Source organism: Rutilus rutilus (assembly GCF_951802725.1).
Source record: "Rutilus rutilus genome assembly, chromosome: 6".
NCBI classification, from domain to species: domain Eukaryota; kingdom Metazoa; phylum Chordata; class Actinopteri; order Cypriniformes; family Leuciscidae; genus Rutilus; species Rutilus rutilus.
The window spans coordinates 49,883,527-49,901,810 of NC_140214.1; the positions used below are offsets into that span (position 1 = coordinate 49,883,527).

Sequence of the window (18,284 nt, forward strand, 5' to 3'; positions counted from 1 at the left end):
AAATAATGTCATATTTTGTGTATGACCCCATACAGTAGTGAAATAGGCCTGCATAGCAATATTTGCATATGATTTATCAACATATGATCTCGAGGCTACGACTTTGCATCGCGTGGCCATGACATAATGATGTCGTTACCTCAGCAAAATGATCTCGTGGCCACGACTTAATATGACGTTCCCACGAGATATTATGACGTTCCCACGAGTTTATATGTTGTGGCCACGACAAAAATAAGTGAACCGAACATGTCCCCTCCCGGTCACCGTATCAGGCAAGTACCCGAGTGACTCGTCATAGACGTAAACAGAGAGATGTAGCTCCAGCTACAATGTTCTTCTGCAAGACACATGTAGTTTTGTTTATTAACTGCTAGAACACCAAAAGTTACAGACTGCAGCTTAAAAAAGTTCAATTTATTTAAAGAAAGAGACACAATTTGTTCATAAAAAAACACTGTTTAATAAAAAATAAGAAAAAAATAAGCAATTTTGTGTTTTACTATAATATATAATTTTATATATATATACATATACATTTTGTTTCCTAATTATAAACTAAAGCAGATTTGTGTGTGTGATTAATAACAATTTATTTAATACTTAAACAACTAGTTACACTAGGCAGTAAATATTACCTGATGCTTTATACAGGAGCCAACCAGTTACCCCACCAAGTTTGGGATATAATTTGGTGAGTTTATCGCATAACTGTTAAAGAAAACAGGATTAGTTAATCTAGCTGCTATCGCTGCTCTTTATGACCGTTCACAAAGATAATAATATGAACAGGCTCTATTTGACATTAAGTGTAATGGCACATTACGTCCTATACTTTACCTCCTGATGAGTCATGTTTTCATCAAGAATGGCAGTTCTGCGTCCTAGTCCTGCCTGTGTATGAGCAGTTGATCTGGGCCACTAGGGACCGCTCACATTGAGCCGGCAGCAGGTGGAACATGACCTGAAATGGTTTTGGTTTAATGGGCACTGGATATGTTCCAGTGAAGCGTTGTTTGCCTCTGCCATTTGAGAATAATCCAGGAAAAGACCTGTTGTAAACATTGTAACATGTCGGTCAGAACATTGTAGATGAACAGACGTACAATTCATAACCAGGAACAGTGTTGGGTGTAACGCGTTACTGGAATTAAAATACTTTTCCACTGAAAAAGTAGAGTAACTGATTACTGTTCATTTTTAGGTATTTTAATTACAGTTACTTATAATGTACTTGCGTTAAATTGTAAAATAATTAAATTCGCTGAATATCATTATTTAATTTTATTAATTTATCTTCTACAGGTAAAAGTACACTCTGCCGCTTTAAAATCGTTGTAGTGCAGGTGCACGTGATTTTGCGCCAGTTTGCTGCATAGTCGTATTCTAAAGCGGAAGATGTCGGACTCGGCTGAAGTGAGTGGCTGTTTTACGAAATGGAAATATTCCCATCACTTCACTTTTCTGAAACAAGTAGACAAGAACATTACAGTAATATGTAAGCTATGTCCTGGGGAGAAAAAACTATCGGCCGCTGTCAATAGCACGAGCAATCTACTGAAGCACCTGACACGGCAGCATAGACGAACACTTCTGAGTGATCCTTGTTCATCATCGACGGATAACACCGCGGCAACTCCTGCTAAGCAGGCAAAACTTGATTTTACTTCGGCAGCGCAGAAAGTGTCTGAAGGTGAGCTTAAAAAAATGATTGCAGGCTACATTGTGGAAGAGATGCTACCGCTGCGCACTGTAGAATCTCCGTCTTTTAGGTGCATATTAAACAAAATACCTGTGTGTGGCAAAAAAGCAGCACTGCCCGATCGAAAAACGTTTTCTACTTACTTAGATAAGTGTTATGCTGACATGGAAATGGAGCTTAAAGGGACATTCGAGAGTTTGGAATATATTTCCACGACTGCTGACATTTGGACCAGCCATAACAAAAGTTTTCTCGGAATGACGGCACATTGGATTGATCCTTCTACTTTTGTACGAGGACATGCAGCACTAGCATGTAAAAGAGTTCGAGGGAGACACACATATGACGTAATCGGCAATGAAATCGAGCAAGTACATTCGGCTTATGGACTGAACTCAAAAGTGACAGCCACCGTGACTGACAACGGGTCCAATTTTATCAAAGCTTTTAGAATGTTCCAAAAATCAGACTCAGATGAGGAATCCGAAGAAGATGAAGAGGTGACATTTACTGATGTTGAGCAGACACTCTCCACAGAATCTGAAGGACAGTTTTCTCTCCCTCCACACTTAAGGTGTGCATCACACACACTGAACTTAATTTTTCATGATGTCGAGAAATGGCTTCAAGCAAATGAGTCAAAATTCATCTACAGAAGTTCAACTTCAAAGTGTTCTGCAATGTGGACAAAAGCAAACCGTTCTTCTGTTGCTTCAGAGTTAGTAGATAATTTTTTCAAGAAAAAACTCATAGTGCCTATTTCAACACGATGGAATTCATTTCACGACGCCCTGTCCAGGATCACTGACATTCCCCTTGCTGAATTAAATACTGTCTGCACTCAGTTTGGAATCAAATGCTTTACTGATCGGGAATACCTGTTCCTAAAGGAGTATTGTATTGTGTTGAAGCCACTCACTGTTGCGCTAGACATATTGCAAGGAGAAGATAACTGCTATTTTGGAATCCTTCTTCCAACTCTGGAGATTCTAATGTCCAGGACGCTGGCACTGCGGGACGAGCTTAAGCTGACAGCATCTCTCCCTGATGTCATTGTTAAGGTAAGAATATATAAAAATATATATTTATTATATATATATATTATATATATAAAATTTATATATATAATACAAATTGTAAAATTTTGGTCTTACCCTAAAATATTTTTTTGTTTTATTTATCATGCTCTTATGTGAAGTGTCTGAAGAAGTGTCTGATGTATTTTTGTCTCATAGGGGATCAAGGTGCGCTTTTCCTCAATGATGGACAATAAAGAAGCTCTCCTGGCTGCAGTCACTTTGCCTAAATTTAAGTTACGCTGGATCAGAGAAGAAGAGAAAAAAGACATGGTTAGGGCAATGCTTACTACAGAGTGCCGTGGGTTGTCTCTTGAAGACCAACAACATGCTCAAGATCACAAGAACCCTGCTGACTCCACTGATGACTTTTTTTCATTTGAGGAGGACGATTGTACCTACTCTGCTGAAACAGAGGTGATGGAATATTTGAAATCTGCTAGGTCTGAGCTGGGTGTTCTTAGCCAGTTTCCCAGGATTAAGGCCATTTCACTGAGGTACAACACAGCCACACCATCAAGCGCACCAGTCGAAAGGCTTTTTAGCCTGGGCAATCTTGTGCTTACGCCCAGAAGGAACAGACTGTCAAGTAAACGCTTTGAGAGACTTACATTAATGAGATACAACCACTTTTTCAAAAATAAGGCAGCTAAGTAGAACAAAAAGGTTTTTGGAAAACATTTGAGTGCATACAGTATGCATGAAATATGGTGCTCATTGGTTTGAGGAAGTTTCAGAGGAATTCTGTTTGTTAACTAAAGGTTACAGTTAACTTCACTTTGTTGAAACACATGACATGATTACATACATTATGTATGAATATGGTACTCATTGCTTTGAAAGTAAGTTTCATGTTTACAGCTTGATACATGTCATGTTTAATATTTCTTAAGTTAAGCTTTTTTGTTATTCTGATATGTTGCAGAATTATATTTTTTTGTTATTCAGGAATTGTGTTTCTTACCTAAAGAAGGTTACATTTCTTACTAAAAATTTAATTATTATCGAATGTTTTTTATAGAATGTAATAAAGATGATTCAGAAAGCTAAAAGGCTAAACTATTTCTTTTTTGACTCATGTTCTTTTTATTAAAGTGTTTAATTTCTATTGTTTGTCCACTCAAGGTTTATAGGGATTTTAAAAAGTATTTAGTTAAATTACTTATTGAGTAATTAAGTTACTTTTCAGACACAGTAATTAGATAAGTATTTTAAATACAACATTGATTAAGTAATTAGTAATTAGTAATTAATTACTTTTTTAAAGTAATTTACCCAACACTGACCAGGAATGCAATTTTTGTTTCTACTGATCTGGTCATTTCTGTTTGAACAGAAGCTGATGGCTCCTGAGGTTGGACTCTAACATGGGTTGATCTGACAAACCAAAAAAATGGTTTAATAAAGTTTCATAATGTATGTGTTGACAATGACATTCAGTTGAAATTCTTGAAAAAAAGTATTGCTATACCTATTTATACCCTGACTCATAGAAGGCCCATCAGCTCTTTCTTGAGCCAAAAGGTGCCTTGCTGATCTCAGCACTTCATTGTCTCCCTTGTGAAACAAACACAACATGGATTGAAGATAGAGAGTAGCTTAACAATATATCACGTCATCACAGATGTCAGATTATTAATGCAGATACAGAGCTGCGTGTCTCAAAAGCATTGTGGAGCTAAGTTGATCGTAAAGACTATTGGTGCCAATGGTTCTACGATCTACATAACGTTAGGCCTACGGTCACCGTGATTTTGCCAAGTAAGATGCTTTTGAGATATGCAGCCCTGGTTAATGGCGGAGACAATTCACGTTTAATTATAACACAGAGATTAACTGATACCGTGGTAGAGATGTAACTTTTAATTTATAATTGCTGAATTTTATTTATAATTGTGATTGGGTTGTATTTAATGATGTTATATTTAAATAAAATTGCCTTTGCCATCATGTAAAACCCAGCCATCAATTTAGTATTCTGTCATAGTGACTAAACCAAACAATACACTCTGTCTCAGCGTAGTACAGTTGTTTTACTAAAACTTACAGTAATATCAATGCCAACGGCGAGGGAATTCTGGATTTATTTGTATTACGTTATATCACTTTTGCAGTGGAAGAATCACCTTACTTTTGCACGGGGGTAAAAATAAAATAATCAGAGAGTATCCTATTTATTTTCGTTTTTAATTGTTTAGTTTAAAGACATTTCAAGCTGTCTATATAGATATATTTCTCATGTCTGTGAGGCATATGCTGAGTTTTGGTTAATTTATGATGAGATGCGCTCCAGTTCACTTGCAATGCAAGGGACCGCGCCCGCGCCTCCATGTCAAGGTTATATTGTATATTTGCTTCTTATTTATTAAATCCAGGCAATTAGTTGATGAAGAAATTATTAAAATTAAGATACAATTTATACCAAACGAAATTCACTTTAAAGAAAGGCTTTCAACAAAACAAAACGTAATTAAGTGGCCAAAATCATGTCTGACCATGTCTCTCGATATATTGCGCATCCTATCTTACTAAAGCTGTTCACTTTTCATAATCAACATAGATGGGGAAAAAAATAACTTTATAATATTTTAACAAATATGAAACTAAATGGACTTATTTAATGGCTACAACACGTATAGGCCTGAATATTGTTATCATTACTATCATTACTTTTATCAGGTTCGGCACCGAATGACTATTAGCCTAAATATGTTACTAAATGATTTGAATGCATTTTTAACATTGTTGTATTTAAGGACTGGTATTTGTATGTTATCTTTAAATTATTTGTTTTATGTGGTGGACAATATTGGAACGTGACATTGGAAATATTTCTTGTATTTTTACTATTTAGTTTATTTTACTATTTATTTTGTTTGGCTTTTATTTATTTCATGCATTTGCACTTATTTAATTTATATTCATTTATAGTATGAGTCCCTGATTATATTGTATGTTCTCTTGTTGTTGTTTTTTTTGTTTTTTTAAAAGACAAACCCTCCATTTTTGGAAAAAAAATGTATGGATTTATAGCGTTTTGAAAAACAAATATTAACTTTGAATTTATCATCAACAATATTGTTCTTTGATTTAATAATCATTGTTCAACATGTTCAGACGGAGCAAAAAAAAACAAAAACATTTTAACAGGATAAATTGAATATTCACAAAATGTGTGGGTCTAGGTAAAAAATGTAATTTTCCTGAAAACTACTGAAATGGATTTATAGCGTTTTGGAAAAGAGCTCCTCAACTTTAAATTGAATCACTCGATGTCTTTGACATATTGAAGATGAATGAATGTTTTTCAATATAAATTCCCATACGTCCTCAGTCAAGGGTATGTTTGATAGTAAGATAACCTTTCTTTCTGGAATACCCCCCAGGCCTATAACTATTGTGTGGAAAACTGATGTTCCCATGATCCTTTGATTCCAGTTTTCATGCATACTGTGGAACATGTGATAAAGATTGGTATGAAATGCACTTTGCTAAACCTAACCCTATGGTTCATGATCTGAACCATAGGGTTAGATCATGAACCATAGCATCCCGATTTACATAATGACCATATAGCATGTTTGATTTGTACCTACTTTTAATAAGAATATGTTTTGATGCTTTGCATCTTTTTCGACCCGTGGTACAAACAATATCCTAACAAACTGTAATGGTACAAACAACTTTCTTTAGGTTCAGTTCTCCACTCGGGTGACAGTGGACTTTTGTTGAACTGACCACAGTGTTTTTGTGCAACTGAAACTGTTAGGAAACATTTATCAAGATAGGGAGGCACACCTGTTTTTGTGCTGCTTCACTTCTGCATCTGTTCTGAGTTTGATCCAAAAGGGGAAGTCAAGTCAAGTCAAGTTTATTTATATAGCGCTTTTCACAATACAGATTGTATCAAAGCAGCTTCACAGTATTAAATTAAAATAATACATCAATGTTTGTTTCTAGTGGAAAACGTCCACGTTTGGTAATGCTGATCAATAGTATTGTTGATTAATTAATTAAATTAAATTAAATATCCCCAAATATCCCCAACTATACCCAACTATAGGCCTGGGGGGAAGAACTACATGATCTCGGATCGTTTCGCAATTTTGTACTTGTTTTAAATGTCTGTTGTTTGGCCCATATACTTTGTGAACTAGATAATAATATTTCCTCTGGGCTGCAGCTCTTGACAGGTGTCAATTCAATTCAATTCAATTCAACAACTTTATTTATCCCCGTAGGGCAATTCAGTTTTAGCCTACCAGTCGTATCAACAAGACAAGAAGACAACACTTACCGTATTTTCCGCACTATAAGGCGCACCGGATTATAAGGCGCACCTTCAATGAATGGCCTATTTTAGAACTGTTTTCATATATAGGGCGCACCGGATTATAAGGCGCATAGAATAGAAGATACTGCAGTCAAACGTTTGACTGGGTTTGCGTTATGCATCCACTAGATGGAGCTGTGCTAAAGGGAATGTCAACAAAACAGTCAGATAAAGTCAAACTTTATTAAGGTTCTGACAACTCCGTTCACTTCACTCCCATGGTAACGTTGTTCAAACGTTGAAGTGCATATTAACAATATTTCACAGCCTTGCTCACTCTTCTCCCAAACGTGGGGGGGGACTTTTCCCTAATTCAGTATACACGTAGCAAAAGAAAAAGTCTGATACCACTAAATCAAACGTTAGTGCATAACTCAACATTGTTCAGTACGTATAACACGTAAAGCTCACTTTTTCAGTTCATTCCCCGTCCACGAATCCCTCGAATTCTTCTTCTTCAGTGTCCGAATTGAACAGTTGGGCGATTACGGCATCCAACCTGCCAGGCTCCCCCTCGTCATTATCCGAGTCAGTGTTGCTGCTGTTGCCTGGCAGTTCAGAGATTATTCCTGCCTTCGTGAAAGCTCGGGTCACAGTTGAGACTGATATGTCAGCCCAGGCATCCACGATCCATTGGCAGATAGTGGCGTAAGTCGCCCGGCGCTGTCTCCCCGTCTTGGTGAACGTGTGTTCACCTTCTGTCATCCACTGCTCCCACGCAGCTCGCAGTCTAGCTTTGAACGCCCTGTTGACACCAATATCTAGCGGCTGGAGTTCTTTCGTTAATCCACCCGGAATTACGGCAAGCTCCGAATTAGTTTGCTTCACTTGTTTTTTGACAGCATCGGTGATATGGGCGCGCATGGAGTCGTAGATTAATAGGGACGGAGCTGTGTGGAAAAAGCCACCCTGTCTCTTGACGTAAATTTCTCTCAGCCACTCACTCATCTTTTCCTCATCCATCCATCCCTTCGGGTTAGCTTTGATGACGACGCCGGCTGGAAAGTTTTCTTTTGGCAAGGTCTTCCTCTTGAAAATAACCATGGGTGGAAGTTTCTGGCCATTAGCCTGGCAGGCGAGAACTACAGTGAAGGATGACTTCTCATTCCCTGTGGTGCGTACAGACACCGTACTGGTCCCCGTTTTCTCCACAGTGCGGTTCACGGGAATATCAAAGGTGAGTGGAACCTCGTCCATGTTGGTGATGTGCTCTGGCCGGATCTTCTTCTCAGTGATCTTCTTTTTGCAGTATGCGCGGAAAGTGACCAGCTTTTCTTGGTAATCTTTTGGCAGTTGCTGCGAGACGGTAGTTCGTGTGCGGATGGAGAGATTACGTCTTTTCATAAAACGAAAGCACCAAGAAGGACCGCCTCGAAATTCATCAATGTGCATGTCCCGTGCGAGCGCTGTGGCCTTCATTCGAATAGTGACTGTAGAGACGCTTCTACTTGCTGCTCTCTGTTCAACAACCCACTGTTCGAGTTTGTCCTCTAACCTATTGATAAGGTAAATATTTATCAAACATGCCTATTTATGCATAATTTTATATATAGGAAACAAGATCTTCCAGATTCCTTTCAGAATTTTTTTATCCCCACTTCACATGTACACTCATATCAAACTAGACACAGCAATAATACTTTACTTTTACCTTACTCACGAACTACAAGACATCAATTTAATATTTCTTATAGAGGTCCTAAGCTCTGGAGTGATTTAAGTCCATCGTTGCGATCAATGTCCTCTTTTTCTGCTTTTAAGAAACATTTGAAGAGACTACTATTGCCAGCCTGACGCCTTTATGTAGTCCTGTCTAAGTATTGTTTGCTCTTTTTGCGTTTTTACCCAGATTGATAATTTTTTATGTTATTGAATTGTTGCTTTGTATTGTTTTGTTTTTGGTTTTTTTTTGTTTTTTTTTCTTCCTGTTGCTTCTGTTGTTTCTTTTTTGCTTAGGCTTTTGCTTTGTTTCGTTTGTTGTTTGTTTGTTTTTGTTTTCGTTTTTTTTGAGTGTTTAGTCTGCATGTTTCATGAGCTAATATGAGTAGGAGTGGAACTTTGTACAAGCCTAGACTGTCTTCGTTCCCTCCTTGCATGGTTTTGTACTTGTACTAAACATGTGCTAAACAAATAAACTAAACTAAACTGTGGCCATCTCGCTTTGTTCCCTCGGAAACTCTGTTTAGTCTGTTTTACTTGGCGCAACTCATTTTCTTGCTTCCTCCACTTCCGTACCATTCATTCATTAATGTTGAATTCTCTCGCTGCTGCTCTATTCCCATATTCTACTGCATGACTGACAGCCTTGAGCTTGAATTCTGCGTCGTACGCGTGTCTCTTGAAAGGTGCCATTTTGTGTTTACTGACTACGGTAGCCGTAATCAACTAATTAACCAATTGATCCATATATAAGGCGCTCCGGATTATAAGGCACATGGTCGTTTTTTGAAAAAAATAAAGGCTTTTAAGTGCGCCTTATAGTGCGGAAAATACGGTAGTCAAGCATTCAGAAACACTGTGACATCATATTGCATTTGGGCACCAAAACAAAGCAACAAATACACAGGCCACAATACATAGACTTAGCAGCGACCAACGTTCGAGTTCAAGTAGATAAATAAATAATAAATAGATAATAATACTAAGTAAATAATATATAAATAATAATTACAGAGGTTTACGATGCCTGGCATATATCTAGTTGCCGCTGTCAACAGTATTTAAAAACCTGATGGCAGAGGGAATAAAATAATTTGCATATCTGTTAGTTTTCCAAGGTAGCACCGTCCTGAGGGCGTTAGACAGAATTCCTGACCAAGAACATGGTCAGGATAACTCATGGCCTGTCTAGCCTTCTGGAGCACCCGTTTTTTTCCAGAGGGAGCTCAGGTCTGTCAGCTGAACTCCAATGATCTTGGAGCAGGTTTTAACAATACTGCTGAGGCTATTCTTGTCCCTCACAGACAATCCATTAAACCAGCAGATGAAAGAAAATGTTAAAAGGCTTTCAATAAATGAATAATAAAAGTTTCATAAGATCCTCTGAGATACATTGAAAGAATTTAGCTTCCGCATCAAGTGGATTCTTTGTTGTCCCCACTTAGTGATTGACTCTGTGTTTTTGTCGAACTTGAGGTTGGAGTCAAGCATGGTTCCTAAGTACTTATACATCTCTACAATTTCAACATTTTCGCCATGAATGATGCTGGCTTCTGGGTTAAAACGGGTCTTTCTAAAATCAATGATTAACTCCTTAGTTTTTGTCACATTAAGGTCCAGGAAGTTATCATCACACCAATTCACAAATTGTGATAAGGCACTTCCATGGCCCGATTGGGCCCCCTGAAGAAGTGACAGTAGGGCAGTGTCATCAGAAAATTTCACAAGGTAGCTACCCAGTTGGGAAGTCCTGCAGCTATCAGTGTACATAATAAAAAGCAAAGGAGAAATGACACAGCCCTGCGGAGACCCTGTGTTTGAAGTGAGGATACTGGACATGTGGCCATTCACAAATACCTTCTGGAGTCTGTCTGTTAAAAAATTTAAGAGCAACAATAAAATCTGATCAGGTAGATTAAAATAAGAGGCCAGTCGCTCAATTAAAATGTGAGACTGCATCTTGTTAAAAGCTGAAGAAAAATCAGCAAATAAAAGTCTTGCATGTGATTTAGGTCTTTCGAGGTGCTTGTATAATCTATCTAAGATGAAAATCTTAGAGTCATCCACACCTTTCCCAACTTGATAGGCAAATTGTAGTGGATCTAGTTTGCCATCGATTAGGGAGACAATTTCATCTTTCAGTATTTTCTCGAAAAGTTTTCATCACAAGTGAAGTTAGTGCAATTGGTCTGAATTCTTTAATTTCTCTTGGATTATTAGATTTAGGGACAGGTATTATAATTGATGTTTTCCATATGGCAGGAATCTGACCACACTCAATACACATCTGAAAAAGTGTTGTAAACACCTCACTGAGCTGGTCCGCACAGTAACACAAAACGCGTCCACAGATGGAGTCAGGGCCAGCAGCTTTACGTATGTTTACTTTCTTGAAAAGATTTGTGACATTACCTTGTGTTATCACTAGACCATTCTTTGGAACCAAAGATTCCCGCATTTCAGAGATATCATTCACAAAATCAGACCTTTCAAAACAACCATTTACATGAATGACCTGCTTGGTCTCACAGGAAGACTGATTAATTGATGCCATAGATTTCATACCTGTCCAGGCTGCCCTAAGGCACAGCAGTAATGACTTTATGAACTTCTTCACTTATAAGATTGATAATATCAGGGAGAAAATTATAACTATGCAACCGTCTACTACAGTATCGCATCAGGCAGTGCATTGTAGTCTCCCTGAGGAAAAATTTTATTCATTCATTACTATAGGAGAAGAATAAATTTCTAAACTCGTTAAATCATCTAAATCGACATGTATGTTAGACCCTATACCGACTAAGCTACTGAAAGAGATGCTTCCAGAGGTCATAGATCCTCTTCTTAATATCATTAATTCGTCTTTGTCTCTAGGATACATACCAAAAACCTTTAAGCTGGCTATGATTAAACCGCTTGTTAAAAAAACACAACTTGATCCTACAGAATTAGTCAATTACAGGCCGATCTCGAATCTACCTTTTCTGTCAAAGATATTAGAAAAGGCAGTATCCTCACAACTGTGTTCCTTTTTAGAAAGAAATGATATCTGGAGGATTTCCAGTCCGGATTTAGACCGTACCATAGTACCGAGACAGCTCTCATTAGAGTAACAAATTATTTGCTCTTATCATCCGATCGTGGTTGCATCTCGCTATTAGTGTTACTCGATCTTAGTGCTGCGTTTGACACCATTGACCACAACATTCTTTTAAATAGACTCGAAAATTATGTTGGCATTAGTGGAATTGCACTAACATGGTTTAAATCACACTCCAATCGTTATCAGTTTGTAGCAGTAAATGATGAGATGTCTCATCGATCACAAATTCAGTATGGCGTACCACAAGGCTCAGTACTAGGACCGCTGCTGTTCACTCTGTACATGCTACCCTTGGGAGATATCATTAGGAAGCATGGCATTAGTTTTCACTGTTATGCTGATGATACTCAGCTCTATATTTCTTCACGCCCTGACGAAACTTACCAATTCACAAAATTAACAAAATGCATAGCTGATATAAAAAATTGGATGACTCGTAATTTCCTACTTCTAAATTCTGAAAAAACAGAGATTCTAATTATTGGACAAAAAACTTCCTCACGTAATAACCTAGAATACTGTCTAACACTTGATGGCTGCTCTGTCAAGTCTTCGTCGTCGGTTAGGAACCTGGGTGTGCTCTTTGATACCAATCTTTCATTTGAAAGTCACGTGTCTAGTGTCTGTAAAACCACACTTTTTTCATTTTAAAATTATATCTAAATTGCGTCGTATGCTCTCAATGAAAAATGCAGAACAATTAGTTAATGCGTTCATGACCTCAAGGCTAGATTACTGTAATGCTCTACTGGGTGGTTGCCCTGCACGCTTAATAAACAAACTACAGCTGGTCCAAAACGCAGCAGCTCCCAGAATATCTTGTTGAGTGATTATGTAAACAGTCAATTGATCAAAAGGCAATTTCTCTTGAGCAATCGAAATATGCAACAAATACACATGCTTTCAGGTGCACCGATCAGACACATTGCAATATGCAACAAATACACATGCTTTCAGGTGCACCGATCAGACACATTGCACGCAAATTTCTTCCCAGGTCTCTCGAATCAGCATCATCTTTTGTTTAACTACAATGTTTCACATGAATTAATCTGCTACCAGCTTTTAATCGCTCTGAATGAGCCGCGGCGCGGCGGCAGATTACGCAATAGAGAGAATAAACTGACAAGTCTGTGACCCCTTACCAGTCAGCCCCAATTTTGGCAAGTACTGCATACATGACATTCCCAAAATAAAAAGGTTGCTGCTCTTAAGTCATTCTGAATAGACACATAACCAACATATATTTAGAAAGCGCCTTTAAAACGCCTTTTAGCGTTAAAAGGCAGCAAATACATTCCCGCAATTTACCGCCGCGGGAACGGCGGTATTATTCCGTAATATATTCTGGCAGTATATTCTGGTTGAGTACCAACTGTATTGGGCCTTTTTTGGTAGCACATGGTCTATTATATCATCTGGAGCTATATTAAAATATCCACCCATAAAGAAGTCAAGTCAAGTCATCTTCATTTATATAGCGCTTTTAACAATATAGATTGTTTCAAAGCGGCTTTACAGTGATAACAGGAAATTGAAGTAACAGAGATTGTTTTGGCTTTATAGCAGCTCTAGAATAAAGTTATTGTCCAGCTAAAGTTAGTTTTGATTGATTCACATGTTCACATAAGTTCTTCCCCTTTTGGATCAAACTCAGAACAGATGCAGAAGTGAAGCAGCACAAAAACAGGTGTGCCTCCCTATCTTGATAAATGTTTCCTAACAGTTTCAGTTGCACAAAAACACTGTGGTCAGTTTAACAAAAGTCCACTGTCACCCGAGTGGAGAACTGAACCTAAAGAAAGTTGTTTGTACCATTACAGTTTGTTAGGATATTGTTTGTACCACGGGTCGAAAAAGATGCAAAGCATCAAAACATATTCTTATTAAAAGTAGGTACAAATCAAACATGCTATATGGTCATTATGAAAATCGGGATGCTATAAACAACAGATCATGAACCATAGGGTTAGGTTTAGCAAAGTGCATTTCATACCAATCTTTATCACATGTTTCACAGTATGCATGAAAATTGGAATCAAAGGATCATGGGAACATCTGTTTTCCACACAATAGTTATAGGCCTGGGGGGTATTCCAGAAAGAAAGGTTATCTTACTATCAAACATACCCTTGACTGAGGACGTATGGGAATTTATATTGAAAAACATTCATTCATCTTCAATATGTCAAAGACATCGAGTGATTCAATTTAAAGTTGAGGAGCTCTTTTCCAAAACGCTATAAATCCATTTCAATAGTTTTCAGGAAAATTAAATTTTTTACCTAGACCCACACATTTTGTGAATATTCAATTTATCCTGTTAAAATGTTTTTGTTTTTTTTGCTCCGTCTGAACATGTTGAACAATGATTATTAAATCAAAGAACAATATTGTTGATGATAAATTCAAAGTTACATTTTTTTTTTCAAAACGCTATAAATCCATCAATTATTTTTCCAAAAATGGAGGGTTTGTCTTTAAAAAAAAAAAAAAAAAAAAACAACAACAAGAGAACATACAATATAATCAGGGACTCATACTATAAGTGAATATAAATTAAATAAGTGCAAATGCATGAAATAAATAAAAGCCAAACAAAATAAATAGTAAAATAAAATAAATAGTAAAAATACAATAAATATTTCCAATGTCACGTTCCAATATTGTCCACCACATAAAACAAATAATTTAAAGATAACACGCATACAAATACCAGTCCTTAACCCTCTGGGGACCAAGCTGTTTTTGGGGCCCTTGAGATGTTCTGACATGCTCTGACATTTGTGCTTTTTTCAGTTATTTATAAACATGTTAATGGCAAAGGTGTAAATTCACTCTATATAGCACAAACAGGCCTACCATAATATGCGAGCAACATGTATGTAGATGTTTGTATTTTTAAGAGAATAATGTTTATGCGTGGTTATTTAAAAAAATAAAAATGAAAGTTGCTGAAATAAGACCACAAAATATGTGCCCACAAGACTTTTGACTAATGGATGTTGTCTCTTCGAGTTCTAGCTTCAAAATTATGTGAAAATAGTCTTGCTTTATCGTTCACAAAAAAAAATACATTGATTTAAATGGTGTAAAACAGGTTTTGCTTGGAAAGCCAATATGCGAGGGGGAGGAGTAGTTTACACCTTAGATTACCCAGTCCCACCCACTCTGCATAATGACTCTGCATAATTAGCCATTCATTCAGGTGTGACACTGACTGAGCCACAATGCAAGGACAAAATATATATTTTGAAGAAGACTTATATTGACCATTTAAGATTTTGCTTACATCTATCTTGTAAATATGTTTTGCTATTTTATTAAAAAGGTTACAATTACAACAATAATTACAATTTCAGCAATATTTCTGCAAAAAAGTACTCTTTCTTTGTAAAAAAAAAAAAAAAGATTATAGGCCTACATTTTATCATATGTATTCATTAGTTTGAATATAGCCAACATTGGAACATCTTAGTCTATGACTTTATTTTTGACAAAATAGTATTTTTATATATATATATATATATATATATATATATATATGAGCAGAAAAGCTTATTTGATGTGACAGTCTATTCTACAGTAAAAACTGTACCCAAATCTAGTCAACAAAATGTTGTCTTTCATACTTCGCCTGACTGTAACGTTGTTTTTATGAAATATTAGGGCATAGCCTATAAATGTTAATTTGCAGTTTAATACGTTGCTTATACAAATACATTTTATTTCAACATATTTCAGTCGATTTTTACTCATCTCAGTAGGCTATAGCAAAGCAGTTTATTCTTTCACACACACACGCGCGATTCATATTTAGGCTAAACAGTCTTTACAAATATGTAGCCTACCCTTCATTCATCTCACAGAAACGCGATTCATATTTAGGCTAAACAGTCTTTACAAATATGTACCCTTCATTCATCTCACAGAAACGCGATTCATATTTAGGCTAAACAGTCTTTACAAATATGTACCCTTCATTCATCTCACAGAAACGCGATTCATATTATAGAAACGCGATTCATCTTTTTGTTTACATAGGCCTAACGTTATTCCATAACGTTATTCCACATTAACACTTGAGAAAGGATAACTTAGCCTACCTCACTCCTCAGCGGGATTTGCTCCTCATATTGCTCCTCATATCAGCACGGAAACTTTTCTCCATAAGGTAGGCTATATTATGCCTCTTTGTTTACAGCTGATGTGGGGGCGTTTCACAGACTGAAATGGTTCTCAGAATTTGCGTTTGAATAGCACGCGCTCTCCGGGGCGTGGTCAAATTACTGTGAATCATCTCGTAATGAGCTCGACTGGAGTCGCTCTCTTTTTATACAGATTACAGAAGCTGATAATATTTGTTTTTTATATAAATTACTCCATTTAAAAGCTGCGATCTCAAGCTTTATGCCCGTGGGTCTGTTTGCCTGTTTGACTGAATTTTCGCGGAGTTATAGATCATTTTCGAACGCGTTTCAAATGGGAGTTTACTGACAGAGAGAAGGCAGAAATAGCATCATGTTAATATTTCTTTATTTGTCAAAAAGCAAAACACTTTATTTTTATTGTGAGTATACAGAAAAAAAATAGAAACTGAACAGGATCGATTGATGTATTACACGAAAATGAAAGATCAAAATTAACAGAGCATTTTGTGTTTATTTTTCATTGCTAAAAAAAAAAACGAGCAAAACGCGCGGGCGCGTTTTTGGTCCCCAGAGGGTTAAATACAACAATGTTAAAAATGCATTCAAATCATTTAGTAACATATTTAGGCTAATAGTCATTCGGTGCCGAACCTGATAAAAGTAATGATAGTAATGATAACAATATTCAGGCCTATACGTGTTGTAGCCATTAAATAAGTGCATTTAGTTTCATATTTGTTAAAATATTATAAAGTTATTTTTTTCCCCATCTATGTTGATTATGAAAAGTGAACAGCATGAGTAAGATAGGATGCGCAATATATCGAGAGACATGGTCAGACATGATTTTGGCCACTTAATTACGTTTTGTTTTGTTGAAAACCTTTCTTTAAAGTGAATTTCGTTTGGTATAAATTGTATCTTAATTTTAATAATTTTTTCATCAACTAATTGCCTGGATGTAATAAATAAGAAGCAAATATACAATATAACCTTGACATGGAGGCGTGGGCGCGGTCCCTTGCATTGCAAGTGAACTGGAGCGCATCTCATCATAAATTAACCGAAACTCAGCGTATGCCTCACAGACATGAGAAATATATCTATATAGACAGCTTGAAATGTCTTTAAACGAAACAATTAAAAAAGAAAAAAAATAGGATACTCTCTGATTATGTAATCCATTACATGCATTTCTCTCTATAGGCGCGTTCACACAGAGACATGTTGGATTGCATAGAATGCTCACCGAATTCTGATTAGTCGAGAGGATGTATCGCGTTTAGGCTACAAATAGGTTCGGCGCTTATCACGGTTTGGAAAGGAACTGCATCTTGCAGTACATTTTAAACAAGGAAATATAGCGATTTGGCATGAAACGTTGATGGAACAGTGAATAGGTTCAGTACACAGCAAAATGACATGACAAACTCTTCTCTTTTTTTTAAATGGCGTTTATCGCGTTTTGGAAAAGAGCTCTTCAGTTGTTCATAGATTGCATTGGTCTAAAGTAAAACTGGCAAAATTTAAATCAGACATAGATCCTCACTGTGAAGTCGAACCAGGCACTCTGTCTCACATGTTTTGGCTCTGTCCAAAACGTAAAGATTTTTGGAAGTCTATATTTAAATACACATTGGGGACAGTCATAGAGCCTAATGCCATGATCTCTGTATTCGGCATTGTACCGCAGCATTTTCACTTAAATCAAAACAACAAAAGCCTCATAGCATTTACTACTCTTTTAGCTTGACGGCAGATACTGCTCAAGCGTAAAGTCAAGTCCCCTCCAACTTTTAAAATGTGGCTCAATGATCTTTTATACAATCTGACCATGGAAAAAAATAAGGTATGCTACAGCAGGCTGTGCCTATAAATTTTTTGATATCTGGCAACCGGTTCTGGACCAAATTAGGAAGGTGGATCCCTCTCTACTCTCAATTTCAGAGGAGTAATATACTGTACGTACTTGTGCTTTCTTCTCTAAAACATGTTAATTGTTTTTTTTTTCAAATTAATATGTGTATTGGTGCAACAGGTGGGGATTGTTCTTGGGTGGGTTGGTTAACATAAAAAGAAAATGTATTGTAAAGTGTATCTTATGTTTGATAAGATGTTCAACAAAAACACTCTGAATAAAAATAAAAAACATACCCTTAACCCAAATGTTGCTTACTGAAGGTCTCCTGGTTCCAAAACCACGTCCGGGAGTAAGTTCATGGTTTACACACAAGACATTCTCAACAGAGCGACAAAT

The 18,284-nt window shown here is 36.7% G+C and overlaps 1 long non-coding RNA gene across 1 annotated transcript in view; it reads right to left on the bottom strand.

Annotated features, from left to right (window-relative positions):
- Window positions 1-287: 287 nt before the first annotated feature.
- LOC311291919 overlaps window positions 288-18,284 on the bottom strand; it is a 42,997-nt gene continuing 25,000 nt past the window's right edge. Inside the window, exons 3-6 of the long non-coding RNA XR_014627633.1 lie at window positions 4,250-4,335; window positions 2,857-4,155; window positions 841-1,052; window positions 288-711 (exon numbers count right to left, since the gene is read on the bottom strand). This is a non-coding gene — a long non-coding RNA (uncharacterized lncRNA). The remainder of the gene's footprint in view (window positions 712-840; window positions 1,053-2,856; window positions 4,156-4,249; window positions 4,336-18,284) is intronic.